The sequence below is a fragment of the Lissotriton vulgaris genome, chromosome 4_1 (assembly GCF_964263255.1).
Source record: "Lissotriton vulgaris chromosome 4_1, aLisVul1.2, whole genome shotgun sequence".
Classification (NCBI taxonomy): Eukaryota; Metazoa; Chordata; class Amphibia; order Caudata; family Salamandridae; genus Lissotriton; species Lissotriton vulgaris.
Genome location: NC_141691.1, coordinates 1,820,186,817 through 1,820,204,162, shown reverse-complemented (window position 1 = coordinate 1,820,204,162; position 17,346 = coordinate 1,820,186,817). Strand labels below are relative to the sequence as shown.

General features: G+C 41.7%; 1 protein-coding gene across 1 annotated transcript in view; it reads left to right on the top strand.

The window, feature by feature from the left end:
• Nucleotides 1-17,346, top strand: part of CSMD3 (CUB and Sushi multiple domains 3) — a 2,596,150-nt gene that overhangs the window by 428,524 nt on the left and 2,150,280 nt on the right. The gene's annotated exons all lie outside the window — the stretch shown is intronic.

The following is a 17,346-nucleotide window of genomic DNA, read 5'->3' as shown; positions in this document are numbered from 1 at the left end:
GTTTGTCTCAAAGCACAACCCTGACAAATGCACATCCTTTTTACAATTGTACAGGGCAGATTTTACTTTGAAATTTCAGATGTCATACAGTGACCAACACATTATGCTTTCTAGTAGCATATATCGAAAATTGTTTGGCCCATGGCTCAGGAACTCATTGAGATAACATCAGGGAGATGTTTCCAGCACGCAGGCAATCTCCCAAAGTCTGAAGAATAGGATCCAGAGAAGTGGCATGACCCCGAGATCAAAATAAATTCCAAATCAAACAAAACCAAAAGTGACAGACTCGAAGGAAAAGAATCTGCAACCTTTCAGTCTAATCGGATACACCCAACCCGATTAACAAGGAATTTGCTCTTGAGGTTGGAAAAGTGGTGGTAAGGTAATGTCCTGGTACAGTTACAAATCCAATAAATAAATAAATAAAAACATCACACCATGGGCCATATTACCAAGGCGAAGTATTGCCGCTTTTGCAGTGAATTGTGCCGAGAAAGCGGCGATACTTCTAACGCCTATTACCAAGGGCATGCTAACGCCTGCCTCAAGACCACTTTGCATGTCAGCGAGAAACATCGCTATTGACATGCAAAGTGGGCGTTCCCTCGTCCAACCACATGTAAAATGTGGTTGGAGGTGGTAACACCCTATTACCAAGGCAGACGTTGGGAGAAGGAGACCTGCGATAAACTCGTTTATCGAAGGTCTCCCAACGCCTGCTCTGATCAGGTTTTAGGCATTGATAACATGGGGGTGTGGATCATAAAGCTGAATCCACCCCCCCATATTATCAAGGCACACATTAAAGCGTGACAACAACGCTTGTTTTCACTCGCTAATGTTCCCTATCGCCGGATTTAATATCGCCTACGTGCTGCACGTTGATAATGACGCGCTAACACAGCGCTAAAATCCGGCGATAGCCGGCAATAGGGAAATGTGCGATGTGGGTTTTTTAACGCACATCTTGGTAATATGGCCCCAAGTTTGGTCAAAGGATCAAAAGAAAACCAACACCCGAGAACACAAGACAAGATGGAAAATGGTCTGCATTGATTCAACCCTAGGCTGCTTCAATCCCCCTGTTAACAAGGATTGTGAAGATAAGATGTAAAATGTGATGGGAAGGTGATATTTTGTGAAAGGTTTAAAAAACTATAATTAAACACATATCAGATTCTAAAACATTGTCGAGCACGAAAGCACAGCTTAGTTGGGCAAAACATGTCATTTTGAAGGCAACATCACATACATGATTCAGAGACCAGGAACGTTGGCTTTCACTCTCTCAAATGGGATTTGTGCTTTGTGGAACCGAATTATAATGGTCTACACTAATCGTAGTCTAGTTCAGGGTTTGGCCTTGTGGATGTTCATGGGTGGATCTTTGTAGATTACCCGAAAATTCAAAAATGTAGCTAGTGTTTCACAACAAATGTTTCCACACAGTAGCTCATTCTGTAAACACTCACAAATTGACACATGTCAAGGGCAGGTGTAAATGTCTTTTTAGAGTGCGAATGAGGATGGTATACCCTTCTGGTCAATGGGAGATTTGGGAAGAAAAAAGAAGAAATCTATGTTGAAATGTAATAGCACTTCCATGTCACATTTTTGTGTGCAGACGCACACGTTATAATTCTACACTTGAAATTCTTATGAATTTAAGCACCCCTGGGAATCTAAACCCATCATAAATTTCCAGGTGTACAAATGGATACACCTTTCAATTGGAAGTGACTGCAAATCTAGTTGTACAATGTGCCGTGATCTAAATGTTCAAGATAATAATATGATATCAAACAAGAAATGATTCTGTCGTATTCACTTTCTATATGTGAAGAAACCAGTTGCATATTTCACAAGAGAGATAAGAAGAAAAAAACAAAGTTTATGATAAAAATATACTCATAAAGACTGATTGCATTAATATTTAAATTATTGAAAATGGTGCTCCATGGTTAGATCAAAAGTGCTTGTGCAGTGTGTTAAGTGGTGTGCACTACAAAAGGAGGAACATTTTAAAAATGCATAAACAATAGTTTTGCAAAATTGCCAGTTCAAGAACAAGGTTCATTAAAGTCTAAGCAATTGGGACTGTACCATGTATTCACAACATTTTCTTACCCAACATAATATTTTTAGATCCAGGCCTACAGAAGTATTCTGTCACGGTTTTGACAGAAGAAGAAAGTGTCAGTAGGGCATCAGAAAGGGTCCTTCATCAGGACAGACAATGAGAACACATTGCATATCAAAGACATGTTTCAACATTTCCTGTGTGCGAGAATAATTCACTACCATCAACGGTATATGAAAAAGCAACTCACTAGGTCATCTCTATCAAAACAGTAAAGAAATATTGTATTTACAAATACGTGGGAATAGGATCATAGCACCACTGAATGGCAAACATAATTCACTTGTACCCAGTGTCAATTACTGCTCCACTTAAATGAATATGGACAGCATTAATGAGCAATGCATGATATAACCCATCTCTGAAGTCAATGAGGGTTACAGCACCATTCAATATCATTATTAATAATGTAAACTCTTGCATTGGTGACCAGTAATATATAAATACGATGTTTTTAGTCTTTCTTTTTATCTCATTTTGCTCCTCCTTCAGGTGTAGAACTAACGGACCAACACATTTCCCTGTAATCCAAGGAGCCGGCACATGCTTTGTCCTACTCCCACCTATTCTGCTCCCACTCATTGATGGGAGCTGTGCACTCCCTCTTACTGTGAGGAGTGTGATCAGAGATACAAGAGGCTAGTGAACCCTGACCCCAGTCATGGGAGGCAGGAAACACACCCAGCGATTGCTGCAGTCCCTGACGAATGGTGGGATGAGGGACCTTGGGGTAAAAATAAGCACAAGACGGGGACAGGCACGGCCAGCACAGGTAACAGCGTTTGGACTGTGGCAAAATAAATAAAACCACTTACTGTGTGCTTGCCACATCGCCGAGTCAGCGATACAGCGAGCACAAGTTTAGTGGTTTTATTTATTTTTTCAATTTACTTTCTCTATCCTGTTGTCTATCGACTTTCCTACCCCTCCCACCCCACCCCGCCCCACTGATGTTACCTGTACCAGCCACGCCTGGGAGGGGACCCTATGCACGCCCACTCACCCAGGGGAAAATATGCTTGAAACGTTAGCGTTGCACAGACTCCTAGGCCGCTTTTCATCCTGGAGTTAGTCTGGTGAAAACACAGTATGCAGCATTATCCGCAGCAGCTTTCATTCCTTTTTTGGGGAGCTACACTTCACAAACCCGTTTCACTGGCCCTGTAGAAGCAATTTGGACAATCTTTATCTTAATTTTCTCCTGGTTGCCAGCACAAGCCACTATGAGCATTTTCTGCATACCTCCTGACCTCTAAAAGGGCATTTTATATGGGGAGCTCGATTTTTACAACTGCCTGTGCTAGACGTGACTGGGCTCCAGAAGGCAGAACACCCTCTCCATCACACTGCCCAGGTCCCAAAGTCCCCTAACATCTTGAAAGGAACCTGTGTGTCAGAGGGGTCGTGAGCTAGTCTATAGAAGTCCCAGGACACCACTCAGGGTCACCCAGCAGGTTTAATTCAACAACTGTTCCTCAGGAGGATAAGGGGGCTAGTGCCACTGGTCATGGAGACACCAATCCTATTCATGTAGTCAATTTTCCCTGTAAAAAAGGTATTGGTTGAGGGAGTTTCTTAAGCAGCAAACCCCAATTCTTCTCGGGTTGAAGTCACAAGCCAAAACAAAATTAACCCCTTTCATGCTCGTGACGGAACCATTCCGTCATGAGTCATGGTTGGGCTGTGCTGATGACGGAATGGTTCAGTCACCAATACGCCCGTGATTGGAATGTCCAGCACAGGGCTGGAATTCCTGCCGCACGCAAGCGGTTAACTTGTGCTCAACCCTCGGGTAACTTGGCATGGAGTAGTCAGAGTAGTCATGGCATGCAGAGGCAATGTATAAATCATTGGTGCAACACTTCAGACAGAAAAACTGTGAAAACACCGCGCAAAAAGGATCCCACATCAGATTAGAAAAATTGAGCTTAAAAAAAAAGACAAAAATCCAATTAATAGAACCGGAGAAATTGAGTTTGAAAGTTTTTAGAGAAATAGCGCCAAGAGAAAAAATGTTAACTGTGGAAATCTGGTCACGCACCTGGTCACAAATTCAGGTCAATAGCGATAAAAGGCTGACTAGCTTCAGGGACCACGTTAAGCCAGTTGAACAAATGTACCTTTAATCCTTGTTTGTGTAGCTTTCTGTGGAACCGCATCGAAGGGGCGTCAAGCAGCCAAAGCGATGCAGGTATTTAACAAATAAAGCTTATATGAAACAAATAGTTCCTCCTGGGGCTATTACGATGTCATGACAGCAATAAATCAAAAGTAAGGCGCATACCATGAAGTGTGTGGCGCAGGGCACGGAAACACAAGGATCCCTAAACCAACAGTACCTTGGAAAACAAAGTCTATGACGATGCCCAGTGTTGGTTGGTGCCAAGGTTGAGGCCGGGTCCCTGGCTGCCATGGGGGAGGTGAGGTGTCATGTCTGGGAGAAGGTGACGTTTCGTATCCAGGACAGTGGAAGCCAGTTGCGTTGGGCGTGAGACATTGGTTCCGGTGAGGCGATGCAATGCTAAGTCGGAGAGTTCATGGAGCAACCATCAGCGGTTATCGGTGCAACGATAACAGGATGCAGGTGCTAACGATGATGAAGCAGTGCAAGTGCTGGTGTCAGGAATGCCAATTGATGCAGGCATCGAAGGGCATCAGAGCTGTGGTGCATGCCGGGTGGTGCATTGTGAACTTCACATGCTGTGGCCCTGGCCTCGGTGCAGTCACAAGGCATCACTGACGGCATCAGCAATTGATTTTCTTGCTTCTTTTAAGTTTCTTCCAGTTCCAGCCCCCAACAGCAGGAACTCTCCAGAGGCCCAAAACTGGAACAGGCACCTCCAGGCAGGTCATAACTCTCAGCAGTAGAGTTCAGGAGAGCTGGGGGTGAAGTCTTTGGGTCACTGAAACTTCAGAACAGGATGCCAGCACACACAAGCCTTTGGAGATTCTTCTTCAAGCAGGTTTCTCATCAAACTTCCAGACTTTGTCCTTTCCTTGGCAGAAGCAGAAACTGCAGGCCAACCCCACACAGCACACAGCAAAGGGGCAGTACTACTCCTCACAGCTCTTCAGCTTGAGGCAAAGGTTCCTCTTGAGTCCAGAAGTGATCTAAAGTTCTGGGGTTTAGGATCCAATGCTTATACCCAATGTTGTCTTGGTGAAAGGGTTTCTAAGCTCAATCCAAGCCAGTCCTGTCCTCACTGGTGCAGTATGACCACAGGAGGTGGAGACAGCAATTTTGCAAGGGGGACAGGTCCTAATCAGGTGCAAGGAAAACTCCTCCCTCTGCACTAAATGCAGCTCAGCTCTGAGTCATCCAGGAAGGGCCAGACACACCTCAACTCCCCCTCCAGTTGCTGTCTACAGTGAATGCACCTTCCCAGCCCCTGCCATCCTAAAACCAGACAGTCTGTCCCCAAACAGGCATAGGCACACAGAATGGTTAAACAATAAAACCCCTACTTTCTAAAAGATGCATTTTCAAACATGCAATTTAAAAACATTTTTACTAAAAGATGTGTTACTAAAATCTGAGTTCGGAGAGTCTAAACTGTATCCTCTATCTGATCTCAATGGAAAGTTATACTTGATTGATGTTATATAGTATCTCCCATACTATCCTATGGGGCAGATAGCCTTACAACAGTGAAAAACAAAATTGGCAGTATTTCACTATCAGGACATGTTGCACATACTGGTACATGTCCTACCTTTCACATACATTACACCGAGGCCATGGGGTACCTTGAGCCTACCTGATGGGTGTCGTACATGTAAGAAAAGAGAAGCTTAGGGCCTGACAAGTGAGTGCACTTGCCAGGCCGACATGGCAGTTCAAAACTGCACTCAGACACTGCAGTGGCCTGTCTGAGATATATTTACAGGGCTATTCATGTGTGTGACACAACCAGTGCTGCAAGCCCACTAGTAGCATTTGATTACAGACCCTAGCACACCGAGTGCACTTTACTAGGGGCTTACCAGTAAATCAAATGTGCCAATCATGGATAACTAATTATAATCATAATGTACACAGAGAACATATACACTTTAGCACTGATCAGCAGTGGTAAAGTGATCAGAGTCCGATAGCCAACATACACAAGTCAAGGAAAAATAGGACGAAGAAGCAAAAATGTTGGGGATAACTCTGCGAAAAGGGTAATTTCCAACACAGACTAACTGCAAGAGGTATACAACCATATGTCTGAAGTGGAGGCAGGACACAGTCAATTCAAGTGTATGGGGGCTGTACCCAGCTCCTCCCTCTCATCCCACCAGTGATGGACCGCCCAGGCACTCCTAAGCTCACTATTGTGTGTGGCTGTCTAGAAGGAATGCACAAAGCTCAACCACCAGCTACATTCAGTCATGTGACTAGAAACAGGCTCTATGCTCTAAATGGCTATGGCAAGAAAATGCCAGCTTTTCAAAATTGTAATATAAAATTGAGTTAAAATTAGTTAAGATTTTAAATTGTGATTCTAAAAACATCAAACATGAACTGGTTATCTATTTCCATTTATACATTTCCCGTATAAAATATAATAAGCAACACCAATGCTATCCTGTAGGAGAGGTAGGCTTGCAGTAGTGAAAATACAATTTAGGAGTTTTTCAGTCCCAGGCAGCTGCAGCTGGTGCAGGTAAGAGTGGTGGAGAGGGGGGTGTGGGGGGGGGGGGGTTGGGGGTGGAGGAGAATTGACAGACAATGATGAGGGAAGATAACATTTATAGAAAAAGAAAAAGCACTTACCTTGCACTCGCTGCATCGCTGACTCGGCGTGGTGGTGTGGTGTTTCTTCCACAGCTGCCAGCTGCTGGGCTCAGGGCATATAATTACCTGGAAGCTCAGTCAAAACTGATATAATCTTTGATTGAATCTTGTTAGCAAACTGAATATATGGCTCCTGGGTGGTATCATTCTTTACTTTAACTGTTAGACCCAGGTTTTGATGCTTGGGCAGAGGAACCGCAGGGCCCAAGCAGACCTAAGGAGTGTTCCTGGTTGTTGAAGGCTCTTTTCCACGGTCGCGCAGTCAGGATTCTATGAAACTTGGATATTGGTCTGTCTAACCTTTGGCAACATTAATTCCCCAATAAGATAGCGCAGCTTCTTTTGCAAGAATTGAATCTGCAATAGCCTTGTTTGCCCACCAGAATATAGGTGCTTCTCCTTGACCTTCCTGCATTGTTACAGTGATGAAGCCTACTTGGAGTATGTCGCTAAGTGATACTTTGACTAAGCCAGGTAATGCCTGGGTCACTCTTAATAGATTGCCTCTATTTGAGACATCATCAGGGCCTCTTAAACAATAGATTGGTGTGAATGTTATGTTAATTAATTTATTAAGCACGTGAATACCCAAGGGTGTCTTGGTGCTGAGCGGTGCATTATGCCAATATCTGTAAGACGAAGGAAGAAAATGACTATTGCTCAAATATCCAGGTTTTCAAGGCCTTCCTAAAGGCAAATAGAGTTAGAATGGTTCCAGAGTTTAGGGGCAGCTGCCCTAAAGCTACTGTCAGCCACTCTGGCCTTGAAAACCTTTGGAGTTCTTAGCAGTTTAGCTCCTTCGGAATGCAAATGCCTTTTTAGGACATAACAGTAGAGTAGGCATCCCAAAAACATGGGGCCGGTATTCTGAAGTGCTCTATAGGTAATGCAGAGGGCTTTGAAAATAATGTGGTTCCTATGTGAATGATTTTGGACTGACAAATGCCTAGGGATACCCAACAGAAGATGTGCAGCTGCATTTTGGATCATTTGAAACTTATTGAGTTGTTTTTCAGATAGGCCGATATAGAGACAATTACATTAGTCAAGTTTTGCTATGATCAGAGAAGAGATCACTGTTTTACTGCTGTCTGTGGGGATGAAGGGTAGTATATTTTAATGGTTTTCAGCAAGAAAAAGCTTGATGAAACAACAGCATTTACCTGTGGTTTAAAATTCAGTTTATCAAAACCAATGAGAGAGCAAGGGTAACCAGGGCAAGTCCAGATCCCCAGATATGTAGTATAAGTAAATAAACAATGTGGACTAGCCCACTATGTGATAGTTTTAGTCACTGTTTTCGTGGCCTGATACTGGGACACACTTGGTGTTTGAAAAGACCCCTCACCCCTCACCCCTCACACACCAACTTGGTTGGTGCCATGCTTCATCATAGGGGTCCCAACCAGGTAGACGAGTGCCACATGGTTATGCTACGACGCCTGATTACAGCGGAGCAGGTGTGGGTGCGATAATGTGATGTGAGTGTTAGGTTAAAAATACCTCTGGGAATCCTTGCCTTTGTATTTTATTGTTGGCGACCCAGGGTATCGTTACAAATTATGTGTAGTGCAACTCCTGAAGGAGTAGTAGTCCTATGAGTTGTCTATGTGCAGCGGTCTACAAAATTCAGTTTGTCATCAATATTCACACCAAGGTTCTTAGACTTGGTGACTGGAATGGGTGCTGTTCCCAGTTCGTCTGGCCACCAACTTTGGGACCAGAGAGGCAGAAAGTTACCAAAGGTAATTACCTCTGTTTTGTCTGAGTTTGAGATAATGCAATTTGTGTATCATCTGCGTAGGATGTCAGCGCTAGACCGAAAGATCTTATGAGTGCAGGAAGTTATGATACATAAATGTTAAATAATGCGGGGCTTAAGGATGATCCCTGAGGAAATCTACACGGGAGGACAAAAGGTGGATACCTGTAGCTTCTCAAGGCTACTGATTGTATTCTGCCTGAATTTAATTATGTGATTGCTGCTAACATAAGATTGGGAACCAGAAATTATGGAATTTATGCTAGGATTTAGACTCCCTGGCAAGTCCAGCTGGCTGGAAGTTTCAGCTGAAAGTACACGCCAACCATTGTAGTGTGGCATATGGATTGATGAGCATATGGCCCCTGATGGGTGGATACCACCATCTGGAATGAACACTACAGCTGGATTCTTATGGTAGGAATTATTGAATTCTGGTCGGGTATGTATCTTGGTGGGAAGCCACTATGGGTAGCCACTGATGCAACACATTTATACAATTCACTGCCTCTACATACTGATAGTGGAATCAGAATCCCTTGCTTTTGAACATGTCCCAGTAGGACCTCTACACATGTCCATGGGGGTCAGATAGTCCACCCCACTCCCTTACATTAATTTTCAAGAAGCAAGGACACTGTGGCTGAGTTCTGCAATGGCTGCCACAACATATTGTTTGTGTTTTGGCAAGTCATTCGGGATTGGCTAGTACCCTTTAAACTGGCAAATAAGAGCATATCAGGACACAAATGGTCCAGATAATCTGATCTTTTTAACCCCTTCATGACCATCCCAAGCACCTTTTTAAATCCTAATTTATAGAAAACGATGGAACTGATTTCCACCAAATCAAAAAAAATCAGGCTTTCTAAGTGAAGTTCCAACTTCTTGCCAAATTTGTTATAATTCTATTCAGCTATTATTTTTGTATTGAAGAACAAAGTTACCTTTGGAAATGAACATGGGATATCAAATATTTGGGACATCCATTTTTATGGACCGCAACTGATGGATCAGAGTAAAACTTACATGGAGGAGTCAAGGTTGATGAACTTTGTTTTGGAAGGCTTCCTGAAGATATGACAAATAGCACCAATTTTATTAGCAAAATTAAAAACACTGTCACTATAAAAACCTTGACCTAACTACAACTACATATCGACTGCTGTCACTGTATAATGTTACTTTTTTTAACAGCAAAATAGTCACTGTGATGTATCCAACTGGACATATTAGTTTATTGGGTGCTTTTAACATTCAAAGAGAAGACTTTTGTTTCTTCCCTTGTTTACTTCTGAAAAGTATTGCACTGTTATACTAATTCAAAATGTATGGCATGGTGCCCTAAAAATAAACATAAACTGGCACTCAGGGTTATTGTAATTTAATGATAGCGCAATTATTTAGTGATGAAAATGGGGTTCTTAGTTAAAAGATGTAGGAAATAATGAAGCAATTCCACTGAAGGGATTTGCCCTAATGATCAAATCAAATTGTTCTTTTCTGACCAATTTGGAGACAATTAAATGCATCTTTCCAATAGCACAGAAATCTAACACTGAACGCCAAGCTTAACATTCAGTGACACATCAAGAGACTGGTCTTAAGCTTAGAAGCAAAGAACATACATTCAGGAGTGTTTACTTATCCTGCAACATACTTCACATGTAGGTTATGGCATTAGAATATGCAATAGTATATGTATTAATAATTGTATGTGTGAATTGTACTTAAAAGAAAATAATCTGTATTCAACATCTGGTTGTTACTTAAAAGATATTGAGCTGATTTGATACACATATCACATTAGGTAATAGGATCACATCTTTATCATTTAAACCCTGCAGGAACTTCTCTTCTTTAGTAAAGAAAAATACAATTAAAAACATCCTCTTTCATTAATGACATTACAGAAAAACATGAGTTGCATATAAACTACATATCCTATGAGGTTATGGGGTCATTGCTCTAAATGTGCCAGATGTTTTCTTACTAGCCACTATGTAATTTAGAAGCCACTGTTTTATATATGTATGTATGTATATATGTATGTATGCGGTATTTGTGTTGTGCAAACCTAGCAAAAATGAAATGGAGTGCTGATCATGGTCAAAGGCAAGCATAAAGTCAATGAGAGATATGAGAAGTAACTAGTTTGTGTGCTGGAAATGGCTCGTTATTTATTGGTCTTTAAAGAGGTGCATCTGCAACGCTTTCATAAATTGGAGTAGCATTTTGTCAGCCCTGATGAATATGAGGATATAGCTCCAGAACCTTGTTGCATAGGTTAAAAAGGCATGATGCCTTTTAGTCTCAGATCTGGCGGTGTCATGGCTGCAGGTATTTTATGAGCCAGCAGAGTTTGTGAACTTGTCTGCAGGAAACACAGGGGTGCTAGTCATGAAGCTTTGTGCATGATGCAGCCGGTTTTGAAGAAGGTGCAGGCCAGCAAGGGGAGCCAATGGAGTTCTATAGGGTTGGAGGTGATGCGAACACATTCTCTTAGAACCAGGCATAAACTGCTGCAGTGCGTGGGATCCCTTTACATTTTTCAAGTGAGGAGTATGGGATGCCTTAGGAGCAATGAGTTGCCACCATTCAGATGCGTGTATAGGAGGGCATTAACTGCAGTTTTGATGTTGGTTTCTGGAAGAAACTGTTACATTTTCTTTAAAAGAGAGAGCAGGTACCAAACTATGCATGTTTTTCAGCAGTGTATTTCTTCAGTGGAAGGTTAGTGTCCAGGGTTATTCCAAGCGACATGGCACTTAGTGAAAGTTGTGGTACAAAATCGTCATTTAAGTCAATGTGACAGATTTTTACTGTTTCTTGCCTGTTGCTTTTGCAAAATAACAGGAATTCTGTCTTTTTTTTAATTGAGCTTCAGGTAGGCCCTGGACATCAGGTCTGGATGAGGTTCAGTTAGTGTTAAAAGTTTTGGCTGTCTGAAGCAGAGGAGCCTATCAAGTACAGTCATTGATCATCGGCATATTGGGGAATCTGTATGCATTTATTTGTAAGGAGAGCCTAAAGCGACTCCATGTAGGGGCTCTGGAACAGTATGGAAACACTGAGCACTCTACTGGTGATAGAGATATTTTTTGGACCTGGATGTGCCCATATTACCAAACTGGTGTTAGTTAACTTCAAATATGGCTCAAATGGCTTAATCATTATTCATATTATTCTTGCCGGTCTCCAAAGAGGGTTTTAATCTCTAGATTAATGAAACTCCAGCTAGACAGAGCAAACTGAACAGATTATGTGTAATTGGGCACACTCGCACACCTTCAAAACAATTGAGAATGTCCTTCTCTGTACTTAGATATAGCTTACTTTTATAGCATAACTGGGGTGCATATATTATTCTTGATTCAAATATTTTATCACTTCAGTTTTACAGGTTGAATCATTTTAAAATAAATATTTGTGAATTGAGATTTTCTGGCCAGGTTTCAGAATGCCTTCAGCTCTTACAAGTAAATCATTTGATAACTCAGGAACCAATCATGAAAGAATTTGGAAGTATACAAATCATAGGATTTGTCTGCAAAGAATTCTGATCTGTTAGTGATTCATAAATACACTCAGAATCCCTTGAAATCAACCAGTGGGTTAATATCAAGAGTTTCACTTCATTATGGCCAGGCGAATTGGGTCGAAGCCGTCCTAGACATGTCGTGGATGGAAAGGTTACATGACAAGGGCTTACGTATTGCCCGGATGGGTGAAAACCATGAAAGAGTGTCTAGTGGACTGTGCAGGGAGATCACGTAGGACAATGAAGTCTCCACCATGGGTATTGTTTGTTTAGGTGTTGGTAAAAGAAGGTGTAAATTCTGATACGTTTGAGTTGTGTGCCTCTGTTATTGATATCTTAGGAAAGGTTTAATGGGTTGAGTTGGTGTCGGCGTTATCAGGGCATTCAAGAAATGCTTGGAAGTTGAATGAAGGTTGTCACCTTTGCGTTGGAGCTGTGGACAATAGTAACGTTACCACCTAGTAGGGGAGGGTATTGCTGCTGTGTCATTATTTAACAATATGAGATACATTAATCTAAGAGTCCAAACAAGGTGTGACTGAAACATGGGCTTATGTGTGTATTATAGACTAATGTATATGTTGCTTTTCCTTAACTATAGCATACATGCATCACTGAGCACTAGTGAGATGAGTAATGCAGTGATGGATGTTATGAGAGATTGATGAACCAGATGTGCTGATTTGGACATATTAGACTGTGTCTTTGCTTATTTTTCCACACTTGTGGAGAAAGTGATTTGTGTGGTTTTAAGAATGTGATAGAAGGGTCATTGCGGCAAGTCAGACACACATTCTGCCTTAACTTAGTGAGTGATATAGGTGTTCTTGCCCTTTTCCTTGCTGAGCCCCAATAGCTCCAAAGAGTCATTGTAGGATCAACTAATACTTGCATGGGAATCTGGAAGGATCATACTCTTTTGAGGGCTTTCAATTGTTAAATGAGGCCTTTGACTGGGTGTGACATATCTGTAAACATTTTTGGACCAAAAGCATTTTCATTCCAGAAAGAAGATGGAGAGATAAGTTGTTGGTAATATAGTATTTTAAGGGTTTCTCAGTGGTTTCCATGAACCATAGGTCTTGAATGGGATAGGTAGGGTGAATTGACAGTCAAGAGACTTAACTCCAAAATCCTGCTTCCAACCACTGCTTCCAATCCTGCTTCTAACCACAAGAGGATGGAATTGCAGTCAGAAATGTATACAACTGCTGAGATGAATTTTTAATTCAGCTCAGTGGATGGCCGTAGGCCACGACAATGAGTCCAGCCCTATTGTGAATGGCTGAAGACCATGCATCTGGTACTTGATGGTCTGGAGGTTTGGTGCTGGGCCTGTCTAATGTATATTTACTGCATCCAACCTCATTGCACAGGATCTAAAGGCATGGTAAGTGTGGGCTGGAGCTGGACGCGCGGGTTGGGACCTGAATCTGGCGACTGATGTTCCTTTTAAAAAATAGAAAGCTAAAACATTCATTGATAAAAAAAAAAACATTTAACAACAAATGTATTTAATGTAGTGCAAACACTATAATAGTCCAATGAGAAAGAAACTTGGATTGTCACTGAAAAAAACCCACAGTGAAAGTGACATTATGGCTCTAATTCGAAACTCTAAAACCCCTGAAATCTACTCAGAACCTTTTGCTGTACAAACTGTAAACCATACTCTGGTGATGAAATCTATTATTTATTGCTTATGGTCTGACGCATGTTACTGTTTTCTGATGTATTGTTAAACTCAGTTGTTTAGTGTTATACACATTGTCAATTCAGAATGAATTACATGTATGATGAGTTATGTTTTAGGACAGAGTGTGAGTAAAGTTTTCATTTAAATTATAACCAGAACATTTCAGGGGATGTTGCGTTTTGCTTTGGAATTTTGATTTCACTTTAACTTTCATTTTCTTAGACTGATTTTCCCCATGGAAATCTTAAATATTTTCGAGTTATTTATGCTAATCACCTGATGGCATGATTTTCGCAATTAAAACCTAAGGGGCATATTAGCAAGGGCAGTATTACCGCTTTAGCTGCGATATTTCTATCGCCCTATCAGCAAGCTGTTAGCGACAGCTTTCAGGCGATAGCGACCGGTTTGGGGCCCGCTTTTCCCGGTCGGCAATAAATTATAGATATTGACACGCAAAGTGGGCGTACCCAAACTGTTAGCAACTGAAAGCAGTCGCTAACACAGCTATTGCCAATTAGAACGCAGGCAAAGCGATATAAGCTCAATTATCGCTAGTAATTAACAACTGCTTGCGACCTTACTTACCTGTATTGCCCAATGGGAGGTGGATTATCAGGCTAAGTCCACCATGGCACTAACGCGTGAATATTGCTGGATTTCCAGTGATATTCAGGCATTTCGCCGCTATCGCTGGATATTTTAGCACAGTGGATATCAACGTTGCTAATAGCATGTTTTCTCTGCTAAAATATTCAACGATAGGCAGCGATAAAAATAAATGCGCTAAGCGCGTTTTGCGATAAATATCGCAACTTCTTCCTAATATGCCCCTAAGAGTAGTTTAATAGTAGGACATACCACCTAATCAGAAGTGTGATTATCTGGAGGGCTTTCCTCCACTAATTGTGGGACATTTCTCTAAAACCTTCACGCGTTGTGAAGATTAGATTTTGCACAGCTCTGTGATAATTAGCTCACTTTTTTTTATCTCAAACCAATTGCTACCTGCCACAGTTTATTGGGGGAAAAAGCTCAGATTAAGTCAAAACATGCAGGACTGTGGTGCTTTAACTATTCATACTGCAGTTATGCTTTAATTTCAAATGAAAAAAATCAGTAACAACATATCTCCACCCCATTGACCAACTTGTAATTAGAACTTTGTACACTTCACACAGTTCCACATGTTGTATCTTCATAGAACAGTGTAGATAACATTTAATTGTCACATAAACATATTCCCAAATGCAGCGTCTACTTATTATGTAAGGTGCACATGTATTAAAAGGTGAAATATTTCCCAACAGAATAACTTGATAGGTTTACCACAAAACAACAAATAAATGCAAGGTTTAGGAATCACACAAAATGAACCAACAAGAGAGTAACAAAAACAAACTAACAATTGGAACATCATTGAGAAATAGGGAAAATAAGAGAAATAAAATAGCTACTGGGTAAACATATTTAGTTATAACTCTTCTATAGAAAGTGCTTTAATGATGATTGGTGGTCATAGCACCAACAAACTGCCTTAGAAATTTGGTCTAATTCATGAACATTAAATTATAACTGTATCATGTATACATCTAAACATTTAAATATGGCTTATTTATGTAAAAAAATCTTTGAAAATATTTTTTTCAAACATGCATATCATGTGAAAGAAAACATAAAAAGAATGACTTCACTATCCCACTCCTATCTAAGTTTTTTCCTTACCCCCAAAATGACTTATTGTTTGAAGAGTAACACCTGTAAATGGCCATGTTTTGTTAATTAAAATAATGAATTATAGTCCCATCATTCCAGTTAATTCCCATGGATTACAGATTCTAATCTCTGCACATTGACAGGTGACCCAATGTTACCCGCTATTTCGTCCCACGCATCTTGCTCACAGCTCACCAACCATATTTCCAGTATGGATACACATCTGAGTCCGAGAAAAGTGCAGAGTGAGAAGGAGAAAGACAGGCTAACTAGAAGCTAAACTCTTGATATGTTACGAGAAAACTAGGGATTGGGTAAATTATAGGCTTTTTCCTTGATAATAAGCATCTATGTCACGTCTCGATTGAGAGACCTCTGTTTACTTGCGTTAGAAGACCTCTTAAAGTTCGATTTAGTAACCTGTGGCATACCAATCAGGTTGTCTTTCCTGATTAAATATAACTTTGATACTAAGATGAACTTTGTTACTGTAAATTGCTTGATGAGTAATATAATAAATCAAGTGAGAAATCAAAAGTCGATTGGGTAATTTCCGTACATGATGTTTGTTGGGGGTCTATTCAGCAGCAAGGATACGGTATGCTGCGGGCGGTGGTGGAGCATGGCGGGGGGTAGTAAACTTGGACATATGACGCAACGGAGGAAACTACTGCTCCTCCGTACTGTCGTATGTCTGAGTTTACTACCCCCCACCTTGACCCTCCCTGCCCAACCCATCACCCCGCAGCAAGCCCTATGCGAGCCGCCTCTGGGTCCATTTGTATTTGAGTCTCGCCTGCAATAAAGAGCATCCACTATCTGTTGCAAGACATATTGACGTATTGTTGGCTTATAGTGTGTTTCCCATTGCCAACCATTGGTTGGCTTCATTATCCAAAAGCAATGTGTAATGTATTTGTACCAACACTCACAGTAACACAATGAAAACACCACAAACTGACTCCACAACAGGTTAGAAAAATAGAGGTATTTAATCTAAACTACACATGACGAAAACGACAAAAATCCAACATACAGGGTTCAATAATATGGTTGCAAAAGAGTTCTTAAGGTTGCGATAAAATAATCCACAGTTGCGTGAAAAGTTCACAGTTGCATCACGTTTAGCCAACAGTACCTTTTAATTGTGACAAAGTTCCAAAGCAGAAGCTGGTGCGGTGGTAAACAAGCGATGCGTTGCGCCTGAGACCCTGGGGAGGCGATGTGACAACCCTACTGCAGCAGCGGCCGTGTTGCGACGAATGCGGTCTGTATGGGGAGGAAGGCAGACTTTTATGGATTCCGGTGCGCAGGTTCAGTAGGAAGTTTTCTCTTGCAAAGGCACGATGCAATGATCTTTGGGGCTGCGATGATCTCCGGGTCTACGATGCGCGGACCAGTGTTGATCTTTCTCTCGCAGCTCCTCAATGCGATGGCTTCTGCAACGACACTCGCAGCGACGTGATGCGGTCCGCAAGCAAGCGGTGCGACGATCTCACCCAGCGACGACAGGCTCTGCGACGATACTCGCAGCAATGCTAATCTTCCCGCACCGGTCTGGTGCGTCCTGCAAATGAAGGATGCGACAGCTCTGGCAGCGGTAACAGGCGCTGCAACGATCTCGGCCTCCGTAGCGGTTGGAATTTCCTCGCACTGTCGGGATGCGCTCCGCAAGTGAGCGATGCGACAAAACTTTCAGAAAGTCTTT